The 21,460-nt window shown below is 41.6% G+C and overlaps 1 long non-coding RNA gene across 1 annotated transcript in view; it reads left to right on the top strand.

Annotated features, from left to right (window-relative positions):
• Positions 1-4,949: 4,949 nt before the first annotated feature.
• LOC120363593 (uncharacterized) overlaps positions 4,950-21,460 on the top strand; it is an 81,262-nt gene continuing 64,751 nt past the window's right edge. The window contains exon 1 of the long non-coding RNA XR_005579093.2: positions 4,950-5,043. This is a non-coding gene — a long non-coding RNA (uncharacterized LOC120363593). The remainder of the gene's footprint in view (positions 5,044-21,460) is intronic.

Below are 21,460 nucleotides of genomic sequence, written 5' to 3'. Positions count from 1 at the left end.
GAGATGTAATGATTATAATAATAGATGATAAAAATTTTGACATGTTTACTGCCAATAACTTTCCCAGAACCACACCTCTCAGTATTAGTTTTTGTTAAAATTCAGAGGAATTTCATTACGTCATGACTGCATAAAGTTCTGCAGCAGCAGCAACCTTTGCTAGTCCCCCAAGGGTCAAGTTTCTCTCATTATCCAGCTGTTCTTTGATAGCATTAATATTTTAAAGAGTGATTTGTTGGCACTTACCTCCCGTTAATTACATTCTGCATGCCACTGTGGGATTCTTTCTCCTTAAGACACCAGCTATAATTAATTCCCTCCTTCAAAGCTCTTGTGTACCTGACTTATTTAGAGGTCATTTTACCCAAATTTGTTGGATGATATTTACTAATGGAAAGTAACCAAACCTCCAAATTACTTGATCCTTCATAGATCTGACTTGTGTGAACATTAAACAACTGTGTACCATGCTTTAAGTCCTGCTCCTAAGTGCCTTTCTAAAACCATTACAACAATCAGCTCCAGGACATTGCCTGGCAGAGGGTTTAGAGCTGAGGGCAATGATATGTTTGGTTTCTTGTCATAGAAGGTCTCTGCAAACTTTCCATTGTCAAATTTTAACTTCAAAAGTGATGGCCTGAACATGCTCTTCACCAACAGAAAGAAAATATACACCTCTTTTTAGATTAATAAACATCCAAAGTTTCTGTTATTCTGTGACTATTTTAATAGTAAAGGAAGATGAAAAATTTCTCACAGACCACCACCCTCCCCCCCGCCCCTGGAAAATAAAGTTTCTCAAAAGGCCATGAAATAAAGTCCGAAATATCTGGGGCATTATGAAGAAGTGTTAGAAATTCTTTATTGTTTCTTAATACCACAAATTCCATATTTTGGTGAGAAATATAATCATAAGAGATCACTTCCCCAGCCTACATTATCTTGTAGCCCTGCCTCAAGGAAACTCTGTAGGAAGTGAGTTAAATGACATGACGTCTGGAATATGCTTTAGTAAACACCAGCAAGAAAGAAAGAAAGAGAAGAAAGGGAAAGAAAAGGGAAAAAAGAAAAGATAGGTGAGCAATAGAGATGAGAAGATGGGCTAGGCAGAACTGAAGCACAACTGGCCGCATGCTGATAACTGTAGCTGGCTAAAGGGAGCTTGTAAGATCGAAATGCAACTCTATTTTTATGTATGAATATAAATTACAGTAATTTTTTTAAAAAATTGATAGAAATCAGTGGCAGCAGGAAATAAGCATTGGACTTTTTTTTTTTTTTTTTTTGAGAAAGGGTCTTACTCTTCATGCTGGAGTGCAGTGGTGTGATCTTGGCTTACTGCAGCCTCCACCTCCCAGGTTCAAGCAATTCTCCTGTCTCAGCCTCCCGAGTAGCTGGGACTACAGGCACCAGCCATCACACCCAGCTAATTTTTGTATTTTTAGTAGAGGTGGGGTTTCACCATGTTGGCCAGACTGGTCTTGAACTCCTGACCTCAGGTGATCCACTCGCATCATAGACCATATTTTTAAACTTTGTGCTGGCCAGACATAGTGGCTCACGCCTGTAATTCTGGCACTTTGGGAGGGCAAGGAGGGAGGATCACGAGCTCAGGAGTTTGAGGCCAGCCTGGGCAACATGGTGAGACCCTATCTCTACAAATAAAAAAAATAATTAGCTGGGCATGATGGCACATGTCTGTAGGCCCAGTTAGCTACTCAGGCAGCTGAAGTGGTAGGATCACTTCAGCCAAAGAGGTGGAAGCTGCAGTGAGCAGCAGTGGCACCACTGCACTCCGGCTTGGGTGAATAGCAAGGTCCTGTCTCAAAAAAAAAAAAAAAAAAAAAGGTTCTGTTGACTTTTTGATGACTTCTTCTTCTTCTTCTTCTTCTTCTTCTTCTTCTTCTTCTTCTTCTTCTTCTTCTTCTTCTTCTTCTTCTTCTTCTTCTTGTTATTCTTCTTTTTGAGAAGGAGTCTCGATCTGTCATCCAGGCTGGAGTGCAGTGGCATGATCTCAGCTTACTGCAACCTCTGCCTCCTGGGTTAAAGTGATTCTACTGCCTCAGCCTCCTAAGTAGCTGGGATTACAGGCACACACCACCACGCCCGGCTAATTTTTTTTTTTTGTATTTTTAGTAGAGAAGGGGTTTCACCATGTTGGTCATGCTGGTCTCGAACTCCTGACCTCGTGATCTGCCCTCCTCAGCCTCCCAAAGTGCTGGAATTACAGACATGAGCCACCACACCCCACCAACTTCTCTTTTTTATATTCTTTGGAGCAGAGTAAGTGATCTGAGAAAACCAAAAGCAATGGAGTGAAAGGCCATATGGATCAGAAAGGTGTGGGAACTAAATATACTGAGGGAAAAGGGGAAGGCTAAGGGAACACAGAAAACAACAAAAAAAGGACAATTCACCAGACTATGGAAGTCTACTCCAGCTCATTTGCATTGGACTCAGAAACAAAATGTAAAAGAGTTCCTCAACCCTCCCTCAAGTTCGCTTATGGGGTGACTTGTTATCACTTTCCTTTAGTTCAGAAAAAGAACTTTAATTTTCCTTTAGTTATTTTACCCATGACTTCATGGGATTCTCTTCCTTGGATCGCTTGCTGTAAATCTCTTACTCCAGGCCTCTCATAATCTGAGTTATTCAAAAGATGTTTTTTCTGAAATTTGCTGTGGCGCATGTTTACCCTAGAGAACAACAGTAAGTGCCCAGAAGGACACTCTCAAACCTGGGCAACCTGGCCCCAGGCCAGGCCCCTCCTTCTGCCCTGGGCTTCAGGCAACCTCAGTTTCTTCAAGTACCAAAAGAGGGGATTCAGATAGAGCCCTTAGAGCAGTGTTTCTCAAAAGGCCATGAAGTACCTGAAAATCTTGTTAAAATGCAGAACTGGACGGGTGCAGTGGCTCACGCCTATAATCCCAGCACTTTTGGAGGCCAAGGCAGATGGATCACTTGAGGTCAGGAATTCGAAACCAGCCTGGCCAACATGGTGAGACCTCATCTCTACTAAAAATAAGAAATTAACTGGGCGTGGTGGCTCACATCCATAATCCCAGCTACTTGGGAGGCTGAGGCAGAATTGCTTGTACCCAGGAGGCAGAGGTTGCAGTGAGCTGCAGCCTGGGTGACAGAGTGAGACTCCATCTCAAAAAAATAATAATTAAATAATGAAAAAATAATGCCAACTTGACTCACAAAGTCTGCAGTGGGGCCTGTGATTCTGCATTTCTAATGAGTTTCCAGGTGATGCCAAGTGGCTGCTTTGAGGACCTAACTCTGAGGCCCTCTGGCCTTCCTTTGCCCTTGTCCGCAGCCACAGGGGAAGGAGTGAATAGAGCCAGAGGGCCCTGTACCACTCTCCGGATCCTGGATCCCAGCACTCCCTATTCAAAGAGGCCAAAAGTTGCTTCTAGGCTGCACAGAAGCCTTTTCCTGATTTTAAGAGATTCTAACAGGAGGTGTTTCAAAATGTGTACACATAGGCTGGGGCGCCCAGACACGTATATGGGAGGCCCCTTGCAGTGCAAGATGAAGTCAGATATGGGAAGAAAGAGGAAATCAGGGGAACAGACTCAGGCTGGTGGCTTTCATGTCTTTTCTTACCCTGACTTGAAAATGTGAGAACGGGCCTGCTGTCCAGTATAACACAAAGACTATGTACGTGATCATAGAGGGAATAAGGGATTGATTGAATAAATAACAAAAGGAACACTTTTCCTTAGCAATTCCATAGTATTAAACCACACACATTACAATTTTGTGTTAGGGCATCTGTCTTCCCCATTAGTCTGACCTCCTTTTTCTTTATTGTATCCTAGGACATAGCACATAGTGGGTGCTTAGTAAATATTGAATAAATAACTGGCTGCAAACAATGCATGACTATTTGAGAACTTTTTGCAACTGAGCAACATCCGTTTCACAACTATACAGAACTGTAGCAGAGGAGAACAGGATGAATTCCCAGGAAACAGGTATTACAGAGTCACCTCCTGGTGATTCAATTGTAACTGTAGTGCATCAAGAACTATCCAGTATGTCAGCACTGCCAGAACAGGGCAGTCACCAGCCCATCCTCCATGGAGACAGTAGTGACACTTGTCATAGAGAATAGAGGTTTGATGCAGTGGAAATCGGCCAGCACAGGAGAATGTGCCTCTTACTAATCACGTGACCTTGACCAAGGTCATTTCATGGTACTGAGCTTCAGCTTTTGCCTCTAAAATGAGGGGTGTGGGAAGAAGTCATCCTTACCTTGAAGGATTGTTGTAGGGATTCAAAGTAAAATATATAGCAAGAATGCAAAATAAAATATGGAGTGTGGCACAGAGTTGGCACTTAATAACCAGGTGGTATTACTATTATTACCTACGACCAGCTGACCTGAATCTGTAGTAGAATAATCATGGCAAGTTTCCTGCTAACCAGAGTAGACCTGTTCCTCAATTAACTTGAATAGATTATTTACAGTTCCTCTTCATTCATTCCCTTAGTCATTAAATATGCCCATTCATAACCACTGGCAACTGAATGTTGATTATTCTTTTTCACAGTTGTTCTCCTGAGACACGCCCAAGGCTAGAAGAAGAGGAGGTTAAGAGTGGTTGTCAGATGATCACAGTGTAAGGACAAGCCTTACTGGACAGACCTTATTTCAGCTGGATTTCTACAAGGTGTAGCCCCAAGCACAGGTGGGCATTTAATAAGTATCCGATTAGTCTGCAATTCCATATTATGTCAGTAGAGATGTAATTTATTAACATGGGCTTCTGGCATCCTTCCAGTGCATGTATAATAGAATGACATTTTTCATGCCGAAATATAAATTAAATTAATTGGCATCCATACTTAATTGAAACTTCCTTGACAGTAGATGGATTCTCCCCTAACACCACCCCTTTCTTGGCAAGGGGCATTTCCTTCTGAGTGCCTGCAGACTAAGAGAGGCCAGCCCCCATTCCTGCGGTTCCCTGGGGAGCTGGCTTTCAGCAGGGTTTAGAGCAGCACGAAAAGTGAACTGACCCTGGAAAAATGGTAAGTTGCTGCTCAGTGGCCATGTGTTCTTTTGGTGGGGGAAAGATTTTATGGAGGAGAAAGAAAACATAGAGGGTTCTTGTCTTGTTTCTGTCTTCTTACTTTCCTTTTCACCTTTACCAGCCATAACAGAATGTTTTGAGAATTTTTAAGTCACCCTGAAAGTTTGTAAATCACGTGGAAATGATTTACACTTTTTGCAGCTTTTTTTTTTCAAAAACTGTTACGTAATTGCTTGCAAAAGGTGTCTTTTATTTTAATTTTTCTCCTTCTCAAGTAGTCTGGGTTTGGTTAGCTCTGTTGGTAACTTAAAGGGCCAATAAGGCAAAGGTCTTGATTTCCGTTCCTGTGGGTCAACTATGTTTCCTCTGTATCAGGAGTACAGAAGGCACACTTGATCCTGGCTTGCAAACACCTGCTGTGAGTTATTCAAGGACATCAACCAGAAAAGTTGGATGTAAAAGATACAATCAAATATGCAGTGTGGCAAATGAAGTCAGTGTGATACCCTCCCACAGCAAATGGGTCAATAGTGCTCTCTTCATAAATGACGCTACAAAATGCTGAACACCTGGTATGCCCTTCATCCTATCATCAGAATTGTACTTTGAGGATTCTTTCTGCTTCATATGTTCCACCTTCCGATTTTGTTCAACCACTCATTTTGTATTTTGTTTTTTCTGTTAGATGAAGTCTTGCTCTGTCACCCAGGCTGGAGTACAGTGGCACGACCTCAGTTCACTGCAACCTCCGCCTCTTGGGTTCAAGCGATTCTCCCACCTCAGCCTCCCAAGTAGCTGGGATTAAGGCATGTGCCACCACACCTGGCTAATTTTTTGTATTTTTAGTAGAGACAGGACTTCAACATGTTAGCCAGGACAGTATTGATCTCCTGATCTTGTGATCCATCTACCTTGGTCTCCCAGAGGACTGGGATTACAGGTGTGAGCCACCGCGCCCAGCCTGTACTTCTTTAATGTACTTTTTGTACATTAAAGATAAAAAGAAAAGTTCTTAGATTCTATACTTGAATTGGAATTAGCTTCTATACTAGTTCTTGGCTTCTATACTTGAATTGGAATTGAAATATCTACCATAGTTGTAGCTGTCTGCAATACTATTCCAGTTCAGCATGTCAAAGACCAAGACTCAGTAACTCTTTAGTTTATGTGCTACACCCTTCCCCTCATCCTAAAAAGGGTCTCACTCTGTCACCCAGGCTGGAGAGCTTTAATAAACGGCTGCTGATTAAATAATCAATTTAATGGGACATAAATGACATTTTTTTCTAATGTAGAGAAGACTAGAAAATAGAGCATAATCACACAATAAATTAAAGGTATATTTGATTTCATGATATTTTATTTCAGGCATATGTGTAAGAACATATGTTCTTGGTAGTGATGTAAAATGTTTTACTGAGGGACATGATCAAAACATTTGAAAGTCACTGCTTAGAACAAAACTGCATGACAGATTTGAATAGAGTAGAAATGTCAAAAAAATTAACATCTTATTATTCATCAATTCTTTAAAAAAATTTTTTTTTTCACTACTGATTTGTCCCTTCTCATATACATTTGAGTATATGAGAGATGGTTTGGACACATGGTTGGAATTAAAGTAGTTAATTAAAAGTGTATCAGACTTTTCTAGTTTAAGACTGCTTCTCTGGATTCTTTATTCAGTTAGTTTGAAGCTCATCTCTTTATGAGGGCTGCTTTGCCCCTGATCTTCACCCCTGAGTATAAGGGGTAAGGGAGAGAAATAGCTCTCAGGGCAAGGGAGTCTGACTGCCTCTGCTTTTCCCTGGATGTCACTGTTGCCTGTGCAGGAGCTGGTTTCTGGGAGGAGTCCACTGAAGAAGTCTGTGGCTGGCAAGCACTTGGTTTATTCTCTAGGCTTGCACAGGGCCCATGACCCTCCCTTCCCAGCCTGCCCCCAATCTGGCTCTCACTGGTGCTGTGAATATCACTATCCTCCCTGCACCCCTCTCTATCTTGTCAATAACCACAGGGTAAATCACCCTCACCATGTGATATGATTTGACTGTGTCCCCACCCAAATCTCATCTTTAATTGTAACTTTTACAATTCCCACATGTTGTGGGAGAGATCCGGTGGGAGGTAATTGAATCATGCGGGTGGGTCTTTCCTATGCTATTCTCGTGATAGTGAATAAGTCTCGCCAGATCTGATGGTTTTATAAAGGGGAGGTCCCCTGCACAAGCTTTATTCTCTTGTCTGCTGCCAAGTGAGACTACCTTTCACCTTCTGCCATGATTGTAAGGCTTCCCCAGCCACGTGGAACTGTAAGTCCATCAAACCTATTTTTCTTCCCATTCTTGGGCATGTCTGTATCAACGCATGAAAATGTACTAATACACCATGACAAAGCTGCCAGCCAGCAGCATCAGCTATCTTCTGTGCTTCCCCATACAGCTTTAGGAACCCTTCACATCCCTCCACAATCCACACAAACCTAGACAGGTTCCAAAGTGCTAGCTCAATCTCTTTTATTTATTTTTCAGATGGAGTGTTGCTCTGTCACACAGGCTAGAGTGCAGTGGTTCAGTCTCGGCTCACTGCAACGTCCTCCTCCCAGTTTCAAGCAATACTCCTGCCTCAGCCTCCTGAGTAGCTGGAACTACAGGTGTGTGCCACATGCCCAGCTAATTATTATATTTTTAGTAGAGACAGGGTTTTACCATGTTGGCCAGGATGGTCTCGATCTCTTAACCTAGTGATCCACCTGCCTCAGCCTCCCAAAGTGCTGGGATTACAGGTGTGAGCTGACACCCCCCAACCCCTGCAAGAGCCCAAATAGAGAAAGAGGCAAACTGCACTCTGCTTTTAATTTTACCATGAAGTTTCTGCCACCCTCCCATCTCACATGGACTTGGAAAGAAGTAACCAGAATATACTTGGCTCACCAATTCCTTCTTAACTTTGTACCCCTTCTTTTACCACACACTCCAGTGGGACCAGCAGGGACAGGCTTTCCCTTTTCTTCCTATGGGTCAGGGACTTCCCTGACACATTTACTGAATTCTTGTGATTTTTTTTTTTTTTTTGACATGGTGTTTCTGTAGCTCAAGCTGGAGTGCAGTGACACGATCTCAGCTCACTGCAACCTCTGCCTCCAGGGTTCAAGTAATTCTTCTGCCTCAGCCTCCTGAGTAGCTGGGACTACAGGGGCATGCCACCATGCTTGGCTAATTTTGTATTTTTAGTAGAGACAGGTTTTTGCCATGGCCAAGCTGGTCTCAAACTCCTGACCTCAAGTGATCCACCCACCTTGGCCTCCCAAAGTGCTGGGATTATAGGCTTGCTACCTATAATCCCAAAGCCTCACAAGCATAGCTCTTAATACATAAAGGAGACCTTAAGGAATTGAGAAAATCTTCAACATTCTCAAGACCATTGTCTCCCTACAAACTTATAAAAGAAATTCCAAATTGGTAGCCGAAATGTGAACACTGGCCTTTTCTTCCTCTTTCTTTCCTGTTTTAACAAATTCTGAACATCTGGAGACAAGTAGTTGCCCTTGATGGAATAGGGGGAAGGTTACAAAAATTGTATTGCTAAAATTTTTGACATAATTTAATAAACATTATCCTTTCACAAGAATAATTTATGTTAATAATTATCATCACATGTGATGGTCAGCTTGAAATAAACTTAGGTATTGTAAATACTTAGTGCCTGTATACATAAACTCACACTTACGCAAATATACTTGGTGTTCCTACCATGAGATGTGAAGACAGTTGTTCACTATTATTTATAAAAGTGGATGGGCCTGTATAAGCATGGAAATAGCCTTACTTCTCAGTCCAAAACAGGAATTTCCAAGCAGAAAACAAAGAAAATTTATTCTTCTAGATCAGTAGTTAGAAAACTTTTTGTGTAAAAAGCCAAAGAGTAAACATTTTAGGCCTGGCCAGCCATATAGTCTCTGTCACAATCACTCAACTCTGAGGTTATGATATGAAAGCAGCCGTGGATGATACATAAGTGAATGGACATGTCTGTGTTCCAATAAAACTTTATTTATGGATACTGAAACTTGAATTTTATGTAATTTTCACTTGTCACAAAATGGTTCTTTTTTTATAGACAGAGTCTCACTTTGTCACCCAGGCTGGAGTACAGTGGCGCAAGCTCGGCTCACTACAACCTCTGCCTCCTGGGCTCAAGCAATTCTCCTCCCTCAGCCTCCCAGATAGCTGGGACTCCAGGCTCCTGCCACCACACCCAGCTACTTTTTTTGTATTTTTAGTAGCAATGAGGTTTCACCATGTCGGCTAGGCTGGTCTCAAACTCCTGACCTCAAGCGATCCACTCACCTTGGCCTCCCAAAGTCCTGGAATTACAGGCATGAGCCACCTTGCCTGGCCACAAAATGTTAATTTTTTTCAATCATGTAAAAATCATTCATAATTTGTGTCTGTTTCATAACATGAAACAGACAGCAGGCTAGGTTTGGCCCACAAGCCACAGTTTTCAAACTCCTGTCCCATTAAAAAATTTAGGTAGCTGGAATGCTGGGAAGATGGCCGCCTAAGAACAGCTCAGGACTTCAGCTCCCAGTGAAAGTGCAGAGGGTGAGTGGACGCCGCATTTCCAGACAAACTCTTATTGCCCACAGACCAGGAGATACCCAGGCAGAGGGGTCGCCAGCGTCGCAGTCCCAGCCGGTGCGGCTGTTTTGGCCCCTGTGGGGCTGATTCCGCCCGCGCGGCTGCTGTGACCACGCCCTGTTGCTGCGGTTCTCCGTACAAAAGCCACTGGTCTGGGAGCCCTCTTAGCTGGCGAGCAGAGCCCTGAGACGGCAGAGTTCCCAACTCATCTGAAATAGCGAGTCAGGCCAGGAGACTCCTAGGCAAAAAATCCGCCAGGAGCCGGCGCCGCAGTTCGAGCCGACTCCGTGAGTCGCAGCACGGGAGATCCCGGCGCCTTTTCAACAAGCGACCGGAACGCGGGGTCGTTCAACTTAAAAGAAAAGACTCTGAGTCAGGGAGCCAGGTGATCAGGCTCGGTTGGTCCCACCCCTCCACCCCCAACAACAACGAAAACAAAAACAGTAATTGGAAACCCTCTGGGTTGAGCCCTCCAAACCAAGCACAGCTGAACCGGGATGGTCCGGCTCCGTGGGGGAGGGGCTTCCGCCATTACTGAGACTCTCCACCGCTACGGAGGCAGGCTGCCGTTGCCGAGGCAACCTGCCACAACAGAGAGAGTCCGCCATAACAGAGGCGGGGCCACCATTGCCGAGACAGTTCTAACTACGCCCATATAAAAAGGACTACAGGGAAGAGCTCAGGGCAGCTGAGCGGAGCCCACAGCAGCTCAGCAAAGCCCCTGCAGACAGGCAGTGGCTAGGCCTGCTGCTAGCTGGGCGGGTCAGACCTGAAAGAAAAATCAAAAAAGGCAGTAGTGCAACGGAAACTCATAAAGCTCCAACTCCCTGGGACAGAGACAGACAACAGGTGGATAAACCCACAAAAATGGGAAGAAACCAGCGTAAAAAGGATGAAAACTCCCGAAACCAGAACACCTCTCCTCCTAACAGGGATCACAACTCCTCACCAGCAAGGGAACCAGACCGGATGGAGAAGGAGGGTGATGAAATGACAGAATCAGACTTCAGAAGGTGGGTAGTAAGAAACTACAATGAGCTAAAAGAACATGTTCTAACCCAACGCAAAGAAAATAGGAACCTTGAAAAAAGATTGGACGAACTGCTGACGAGAATGGACAGCATAGAGAGGAGTATAAGTGAATTGATGGAACTGAAAAACGCAACACGAGAACTTCATGAAGCATGCACAAGCTTCAACAGCCGAATTGACCAAGCAGAAGAAAGGATATCACAGGTCGAAGATCAACTCAATGAAATAAAAAGAGAAGGCAAGAACAGAGAAAAAAACACAAAAAGGAATGAACAAAATCTTCAAGAAATGTGGGACTATGTGAAAAGACCTAATCTACGTCTGATAGGTGTACCTGAATGTGATGAAGAGAATGAATCCAAGCTGGAAAATACTCTTCAGGATATTATCCAGGAAAACTTCCCCAACCTAGCAAGGCAGACCAATATTCAAATACAGGAAATACAGAGAACACCACAAAGATATTCCTCAAGAAGAGCAACCCCAAGGCACATAATCGTCAGATTCACCAGGGTTGAAACGAAAGAGAAAATGCTAAGGGCAGCCAGAGAGAAAGGTCAGGTTACCCACAAAGGGAAGCCCATTAGACTCACAGCAGATCTCTCAGCAGAAACCCTACAAGCCAGAAGAGATTGGGGGCCAATATTCAACATCCTTAAAGAAAAGAACTTTCAACCCAGAATCTCCTATCCAGCCAAACTCAGCTTCATAAGTGAAGGAAAAATAAAATCCTTTGTGAACAAGCAAGCACTCAGAGATTTCATCACCACCAAACCTGCTCTACAAGAACTCCTGAAAGAGGCTCTACACATATAAAGGAACAACCAGTACCAGCCACTCCAAAAACACACCAAATGGTAAAAGAGCATCAACACAATCAAGAATCTGCATCAACTAACCAACAAAACAGCCAGGTAGCATCAAAATGACAGTATCAAATTCACACATAACAATACTATCCCTAAATGTCAATGGACTAAATGCCCCAATCAAAAGACACAGACTGGCAAATTGGATAAAAAGCCAAAACCCATCAGTGTGCTGTATCCAGGAAACCCATCTTACATGCAAGGATACACAAAGGCTCAAAATAAAGGGATGGAGGAAGATCTACCAAGCAAATGGAGTGCAAAAAAAGGCAGGAGTTTCAATTCTCATCTCTGATAAAATAGACTTTAAAGCAACAAAGATCAAAAGAGACAAAGAAGGACATTACATAATGGTAAAAGGATCACTGCAACAAGAAGAGCTAACGATCCTAAATATATACGCACCCAATACAGGAGCACCCAGATACATAAGGCAAGTTCTTAATGACTTACAAAGAGACTTAGACACCCACACAATAATAGTGGGAGACTTTAACACCCCATTGTCAATATTAGACAGATCATCCAGACAGAAAATCAACAAGGATATCCTGTACTTGAACTCATACCTGGAACAAGCAAACCTAATAGACATTTACAGAACTCTCCACCCCAAATCCACAGAATATACATTCTTCTCAGCACCACATCACACCTACTCTAAAATTGACCACATAATCAGCAATAAATCACTCCTCAGCAAATGCAAAAGAACAGAAATCATAACAAACAGTCTCTCAGACCACAGTGCAATCGAGTTAGAACTCAGAATGCAGAAACTAACTCAGAACCACACAGCTTCATGGAAACTGAACAACTTGCTCTTGAATGTTGACTGGATAAACAATGAAATGAAGGCAGAAATAAAGATGTTCTTCGAAACCAATGAGAACGAAGACACAACATACCAGAATCTCTGGGACACATTTAAAGCAGTCTCTAGAGGAAAATATATAGCAATGAGTGCCCACATGAGAAGAAAGGAGAGATCTAAAATTGACACCCTATCATCAAAATTGAAAGAGCTAGAGGAGCAAGATCAAAAAAACTCAAAACCTAGCAGAAGACAGGAAATAACTAAGATCAGAGCAGAACTGAAGGAAATAGAGACACAAAAACTCTTCAAAAAATCAATAAATCCAGGAGCTGGTTCTTTGAAAAGATCAACAAAATAGACAGACCACTAGCCAGATTAATAAAAAAGAAAAGAGAGAATAACCAAATTGATGCAATAAAAAACGATAAAGGGGATATCACCACAGATTCCACAGAAATCCAAACCATCATCAGAGATTATTACAAACAACTCTATGCACAGAAACTAGTAAACCTGGAAGAAATGGATAAATTCCTGGACACCTGCATCCTCCCAAGCCTAAACCTGGAAGAAGCCGAAACCCTGAATAGACCAATAACATGGGCTGAAGTCGAGGCAGCAATAAAGAGCCTACCACCCAAAAAAAGCCCAGGTCCAGATGGGTTCACAGCTGAATTCTACCAGACATACAAAGAGGAGCTGATACCATTCCTTCTGAAACTATTCCAGACAATCCAAAAAGAGGGAATTCTTCCCAAATCATTTTACGAGACAAACATCATCCTGATACCAAAACCCGGCAGAGACTCAACAAGAAAAGAAAATTTCAGGCCAATATCCATGATGAACATAGATGCAAAAATCTTCAATAAAATACTGGCAAACCGATTGCAACAGCATATCAAAAAGCTCATCCACCATGATCAAGTAGGATTCATCCCGGGGATGCAAGGCTGGTTCAACATACGCAAGTCCATAAACGTAATTCACCACATAAACAGAACCAAAGACAAAAACCACATGATTATCTCAATTGATGCAGAGAAGGCTTTTGACAAAATTCAACAACCCTTTATGCTAAAAACCCTCAATAAACTAGGTATTGACGGAACGTATCTCAAAACAATAAAAGCTATTTACGGCAAACCAACAGCCAATATCATACTGAATGGGCAAAAACTGGAAGCATTCCCTTTGAAATCTGGCACTAGACAAGGGTGCCCTCTCTCACCACTCCTATTCAATATAGTACTGGAAGTTCTAGCCAGAGCAATCAGGCAAGAAAAAGAAATAAAGGGTATCCAAATTGGAAAGGAGGAAATCAAATTGTCTCTATTTGCAGATGACATGATTGTATATCTGGAAGACCCCATCATCTCAGCCCAAAATCTCCTGAAACTGATAAACAACTTCAGCAAAGTCTCAGGATACAAAATCAATGTGCAAAAATCACAAGCATTCCTATACACCAGTAATAGACTTCAAGAGAGCCAAATCAAGAACGAACTGCCATTCACAATTGCTACAAAGAGAATAAAGTACCTAGGAATACAACTAACAAGGAACGTAAAGGACCTCTTCAAGGAGAACTACAAGCCATTGCTCAACGAAATAAGAGAGGATACAAACAGATGGAGAAACATTCCATGTTCATGGTTAGGAAGAATCAACATCGTGAAAATGGCCATACTGCCCAAAGTAATTTACAGATTCAACGCTATTCCCATCAAGCTACCAATGACCTTCTTCACAGAACTGGAAAAAAACACCTTAAACTTCATATGGAACCAAAAGAGAGCCCGCATAGCCAAGTCAATTCTAAGCAAAAAGAACAAAGCAGGAGGCATCACACTACCGGACTTCAAACTATACTACAAGGCTACAGTAATCAAAACAGCGTGGTACTGGTACCAAAACAGAGATATAGACCAATGGAACAGAACAGAGGTCTCAGAGGAAATACAACATACCCACAACCATCTGATCTTCGACAAACCTGACAAAAACAAGCAATGGGGAAAGGACTCCCTGTTTAATAAATGGTGTTGGGAAAACTGGCTAGCCATGTGCAGAAAGCAGAAACAGGACCCCTTCCTGATACCTTACACCAAAATTAACTCCAGATGGATTAAAGACTTAAACATCAGACCTAATACCATAAAAACCTTAGAAGAACATCTAGGCAAAACCATTCAGGACATAGGTGTAGGCAAGGACTTCATGACCAAAACGCCAAAAGCAATGGCAACAAAAGCCAAAATAGACAAATGGGACCTAATCAAACTCCACAGCTTCTGCACGGCAAAAGAAACAGTCAGTAGAGTGAATCGGCAACCAACAGAATGGGAAAAAATTTTTGCAGTCTACCCATCTGACAAGGGGCTGATATCCAGAATTTACAAAGAACTAAAGCAGATCTACAAGAAAAAAACAAACAAGCCTATTCAAAAATGGGCGAAGGATATGAACAGATACTTTACAAAAGATGACATACAGGAGGCCAACAAACATATGAAAAAATGCTCATCATCACTGGTCATCAGAGAAATGCAAATCAAAACCACATTGAGATACCATCTCACACCAATTAGAAGGGCGATCATTAAAAAATCGGGAAACAACAGATGCTGGAGAGGATGTGGAGAAATAGGAAAACTTTTACACTGTTGGTGGGAATGTAAATTAATTCAACCATTGTGGAAGACAGTGTGGCGATTCCTCAAGGACCTAAAAATAGAAATCCCATTTGACCCAGCAATCCCATTACTGGGTATATATCCAAAGGATTATAAATCATTCTACTACAAGGACACGTGCACACGAATGTTCATTGCAGCACTGTTTACAATAGCAAAGACCTGGAACCAACCCAAATGCCCAACGATGATAGACTGGATAGGGAAAATGTGGTACATATACACCATGGAATATTACGCAGCCATCAAAAACGATGAGTTCACGTCCTTTGTAGGGACATGGATGAACCTGGAAACCATCATTCTCAGCAAACTGACACAAGAGCAGAAAATCAAACACCGTATATTCTCACTCATAGGTGGGTGTTGAACAATGAGAACACATGGACACAGGGAGGGGAGCACTACACACTGGGGTCCGTTGGGGGGAAATGGGGGAGGGGCGAGGGGGTGGGGAGGTGGGAAGAGATAGCATGGGGAGAAATGACAGATACAGGTGAGGGGACGGAAGGCAGCAAACCACACTGCCAAGTGTGTACCTATGCAACAATCTTGCATGTTCATCACATGTACCCCAAAACCTAAAATGCAATAAAAAAAAAATAATAATAATAAAAATACTAACATTGTGAAAAAAAAAAAATTTAGGTAGCTTCATTTATCTGTCCTTGGTGCTCATTTATGATGAAAGTTAATGTAGCAATGGCAGCAACCAAGGCCAGTTCTAACACATTGACCCCACCACCACACCCAGTGTGCCAGCACTTAGAGGAGAAATGGCATCATACATCTAAGCTAAACAACGAATATGTAACCTGGGCATTTTGAGGGATACCCTTCTATATTTGCAAAATACATTCAACTGACTCGAAGAAATTGGTGAAGACAAGGACCATGGTTCTTTATGCCTCCTCCCCAGTCTCCTGAGTTCTTTTTCTGGTTGGACACTGTATGAACACAGAGGCCACATGATAGACCCTGGATAAACAGCAGGAGGAGAAGTGGTGTGTGATGGACCTGTTCTAGGTCATATTTGCAGACCTGGGTAGTATTCCTGCCAAAACAATACTCTGTGACAAGTCATTGGAATTAATGTCTTGTGCTTCTGGCAGGTCCTAAGAAGAGAAGTGAACCCATGAGTGACATGGTGGGAATAAGTCAAATACCAAGATCAAGGTCTGATTCTTTGATATCACAGCCAAAAAAGGATACACCAGGAGTCATCCAGAAAAATTTGCATTATAATCCATATATGATCTGTCTAAGAATTAAAAAACACAGGCTGGGCACAGTGGCTCATGCCTGTAATCCCAGCACTTTGAGATGCTGAAATGGGAGGATTGCTTGAGCCCAGGAGTTCAAGACCAGCCTCAGCAACATAGCAAGACCCTGTCTCCATGAACAAAATAAAAAATAAAAATTAAAAAATCAGCTGGGTGTGCTGGTGTGTGCCTGTAGTCCCAGCTACCTGAGAGGCTGAGGGAGTAAGGATCCCTTGAGCCTAGGAGGTTGAAGCTGCAGTGAGCTATGATCCTATCACTGCACCCTAGCCTAGGTGACAGAGGAAGACCCTGTCTTAAAAACAAAACAAAACAGAATATAAAAGAGGCTGGGCACAGTGACTTCACATCTGTAATCCCAGCACTTTGGGAGGCTGTGGTGGGGTGATCAAGAGGTCAGGAGTTCAAGACCAGCCTGGCCAACATGGTGAAACCCCCATCTCTACTAAAGACACAAAAAAGTAGCCTGGTGTGGTAGTGTGTGCCTGTAATCCCAGCTACTCGGGAGTTTGAGGCTGAATCACTTGAATCTGGGAAGCAGAGGCTGCAGTGAGCCGAGATGGCGCCTTTGCACTCCAGCCTGGGCGACAGCGGGAGACTCTGTCTCAAAAAAAAAAAAAAAAAAAAAAAAAAAAAAAGAGACAGAAAGAAAGAAAGAAATGTATGATACAGTTAGAAAATATTCCAATTCAGATAGCTAAAGTATTCATTGTTTTGCTATTTTATGTCAGCTATCTGGAGCCTTCAGTCATCCACAACAACTCATGCCCATCAGGTCTGGGGTAGCCCTGGTTTATTGTAAAATTGCCTTCGGTGGGATTTGTCACAGACGCTCTGAATGTCAAATTTGCAAGAGTCATTTATGGCAGTCTACATGAGGTTAGATACAGCTAGTTTTTATATAACACTATTTTTTTACCCCCCCCCCCCCACCGAATTCTAACTAAATAAACCAAAGTGTGCAACATAATTTCTCACCAGAGTTCAGTCTCCTGGCCATCATTCATTTTCACATTACATAATTTAACTGAATGAAAATATTTTAATATTTTGATGGTATGGCTAGGCCTCAGAGGTTTCATTATAAGAAAGAAAAATAACTTATTCATACAAGAAATACTCTTTTTAGAAGAATTTCATATAAAATGGCAATAATTAGTGAACATTGGTATTTTTGATTCATTTACAGTAATCTTGTGATCATTTTTAAATTTGTATCAAGCCAAGTTGTTTCTACAGTTAAAAAAAAAAAAAAATGATTTCCCCAGGCTGGGTGCAGTGGCTCAAGCCTGTTATCCCAGCTCTTTGGGAGGCTGAGGCAGACGAATCACAAGTTCAGGAGGTCAAGACCAGCCTGGCCAATATGGTGAAACCCCAAAATTAGCCAGGTGTGGTGAAGGTTGCCTATAGTCCCAGCTATTCAGGAAGCTGAGGCAGGAGAATCACTTGAACCCGGGAAGCAGAGGTTGCAGTGAGCCAAGATAGCACCATTGCACTCCAGCTTGAGTGACAGAGCAAGACTCTGTCTCAAAAAAAAAAAAGTTATCCTTTCAAAGAGAGGTCATAAATGGCAGTTAACTTTGTATTACACTCCTTAGAGTGGAAGATGTTTCTAAATCTTTTTTTTTTTTTTTAAGTGTTTAAGACAGTCTCCTTCTGTTGCGCAGGCTGGAGTGCAGTGGCGCAGTATCTGCTCACCGCAACCTCTGCCTCCCGGCTTCAAGTGATTCTTCTGCCTCAGCCTGCTGAGTAGGTGGGGTTACAGGCGCCCACCACCACATCCAGTTAGGTTTTTTGTTTGTTTGTTTGTGTATGTGTTTTTGTGTTGTTGTTGTTGTTGTTGTTGTTGTTTAGTAGAGAGGAGGTTTCACCATGTTGGCTAGGCTGGTCTGGAACTCCTGACCTCAAGTGATCTCCCCAACTCAGCTTCCCAAAGTGCTGAGATTACAGGTGTGAGCCATCCCACCAGGCCTCTAAATCATTTTTTAAGTTCCTACTTTGTGTTAGGTATGATGGTATGTGTTTGCTATGTGTTTCCTTGTTTAATTGTCACATCAACCCTAGGAGAAGACTTAGAATATAAGTAACTAGCCCAAGGTCATATAGTCAAACCTACTGATTCTGTGCTCTTGTTCTCATGACTCCAGAGTTCAAACCTATCCCCTGAGTTGTCTATTCACCCTGAGACTGCTGCACAGTGAGAACAATGGGAAATATCTTATGGTCAATTGACTGTTTTATTTATGTGATACAAAAACTCAAGTTGATATTTTTCTCAGTAAATAATCTTTTTGTTTTTATTCAATTGACCAAACATCCTTATTAAATCTAATTAGGTTTTACATTGAATATATTGATTACCTTCTACTTTGGGGAGCCCAGGAGCCCACACAGTTTTTAACTTACTTGACAGATTTACAGTAAGCAAAAGAATTAGGCACCTCAAACAGCTCTTTCACACTGCACATTACACACACCTTACCCTGGCTAACAGTCTAAATGTATGAGTGCTAAAGAGAATGTTATTCCACAGTTTCATTTTTTAAATTAAAAAGCTTAGACTTCCAGGATCACAATTTAATTAAGCTTTCATCCTTGGGTAGTTCTTCCTGCAATTAAAATTTTTTTCAGTAGTAGATTGGTTATAGAGTATATTAAAATTGACTTTGGGGATTTCTTCTTTCATTTCTACTTCTGTAATATTCAGCTTTAGCAAATGTTGTGAGTTGAAAAATAATTGGCCTTTAAAGCAGTCATTACTTAGGAGAAAGAATAAACAGACTTCCAAACAAAGGGATCTGATAACTTACAGCTAGTGAGAAGTCACTGGGCCCTGGAATGGCAGAGACCTCTCTGGAAAGGCTATGAGGTTGGTAATGCTGACTCAAGGAGTGCCTCGGACACATAATGTTACCAGAATGACAAGGTTTCCATCTAGGTCCTGTCACCATCCACACAAAGCCAATCCCTGAGACAATGAGTATTGCCAGAGAAGAAGGCTTTGATTGGGTGCTGCAGTTGAGGAGATGGGAGATGGTCTTAAATCCATCTCTTTCACCAACTAAAATCAGGAGTTTATATAGCAGAAAAGAAATGTAACCATTGTGGGAAAACAGGAATTAGGGAAGAGTAAGAAAGATGAGTTGGTCAACCAGAAGCAGGTGGTTGGATAGGCAATCATGAAGGGTGAGGGGTCTGGCATCTCATTGTCCAAATGCAGTGATCTGGTGAGTTTCAATTCCTTGGTATGATCTGGGAAACCTGATGATTGGTTTCCTGATGTAACTTTAATTCAGATAAAGAAAATGTAACTTTCTTTAATTTTAATACTGGGTGAGTCCACTTCTATGTTTATTGAAAGAAACCATAAACATAAGTTCTATTGGATTATTGAAATCAGTCCTATGGGACAATTGTGCCAGTTTTAATGGGAGGCTAGAGAGAGATGATGACCTGTGTACCATGCTAAGAAATTTTATCTTTATTTAGAATGTGATGGGAAGCCATTGAATGATGTTGATCAGGGAAATGGCATGATGAGGTTTACATTTTTTAAAAGGTCAGTCTAGACCCTAAGTCTAGTGACATTGTAGAGGGTACATTAGAAGGCATAGAGTCAAAAAAGCAGAGTCTAGATGGAAGATTCTGAATAATCCATTAGAAATTACTTAGGCCAGACCTGGAAAGGCTGAGGTAGATATGTTTGCAAGTGTTTCTAGAATAGCATCCAGGTTTAGTGGCGTTTTCTGAAAAAGAAAATGCAAGTCCATGTCCTAAATAGTGTGTCAAATACTCTGCAAGGTCCACCACAACAAACCAATAGATCATACATGAATACAAAATGCTTCATGCATTACTGGAATCTGAAGATGAAGGACAATTTTCAAAAGCAAGAAAAGAAAACTTTAGCAATAACCACATGCAAACTTCACCCTGATGTTCTGTCTTGGTGAATTCAAGCCTTGGGCTAGCTGCAGGGTGTTAGAGCAGAAACTGAAACTTTCACAACAGGCCAGGAAAACTAGAAGGAGGTGAATTTATCACAGGGACTTCAGATGCCCTGGTAACTAGAAGAAGCAAAGGCATGTCTTCTCAGAAACAATGTCTTCAAACAAATAAGAACTCAAAATCAGAGATAAACACATTGAGGGGAAAATGCCATAAATGAGAGATAGCAGACATATAAAATGTAGATTTAAAATCCCAAAGACTTCAGAAGTTGGAATTATCTGATACGGGGGTATTTAAAAATTGTGTATTATAGCTTTAAAAAAAGGATGGAATAAAAAAATGAGCATGTATATAGAGAAAAGTGTATTAAAATCCTGAAGTAAAATTAAATAACCAAATAACTTTTTAAAAGTAAAAATTATAATTGTCAAAATATGAAATACAACACATATATTCAATAGTAGAGTAGACACAGGTGAAGAGAAAATAATAAACTGAAAGATGGATTTTTCCTTTTTTTCTTTTTTTGAGACAATCACACTCTGCAGTCTAGGCTGGAGTGCAGTGGTGCAATCATGGGTTCATTGCAGCCTCGACCTACTGGGCTTAAGTGATCCTTCCTCCTCAGCCTCCTGAGTAGCTGAGACTACCAGCATGCACCACCATACTTGACTAGTTTTTGTATTTTTTGTACAGACAGGGTTTCACCATGTTGCCCAGGCTGGTGTCAAACATCTGCTGGACTCAAGCAATCTGTCTACCTCGGATTCCCAAAGTGCCAAGATTACAGATGTGAGCCACTGTGCCTGGCCAGGAAGATGAATTTTAAAATATTTTTTAGAATATAATACAGAGAGATAATGAGATGATAATCTGAAAAAAGTTTAAAAGACATTAAAGATAGAATGAGAGATGTTACATATGCCTATTTTGAGTTCCAGAAAGAAAAACTAGAAATAATGAAAGAGAGGCAATATTTAAAGATATAAAGGGTGAGAATTTTCCAGAAAGACAGTGGAATATATGTTTACATGTACAAAAAAAAATGCTAAGCAAAATAAACAAACAAAAATTGGCCAGATAGAATGGCTCATGCCTGTAATAGCAGCACTTTGGGAGGCCGAGCTGGG

This window comes from Saimiri boliviensis, chromosome 3, assembly GCF_048565385.1.
Source record: "Saimiri boliviensis isolate mSaiBol1 chromosome 3, mSaiBol1.pri, whole genome shotgun sequence".
NCBI classification, from domain to species: Eukaryota; Metazoa; Chordata; class Mammalia; order Primates; family Cebidae; genus Saimiri; species Saimiri boliviensis.
This window is presented reverse-complemented; position numbering and strand designations above follow the sequence as displayed.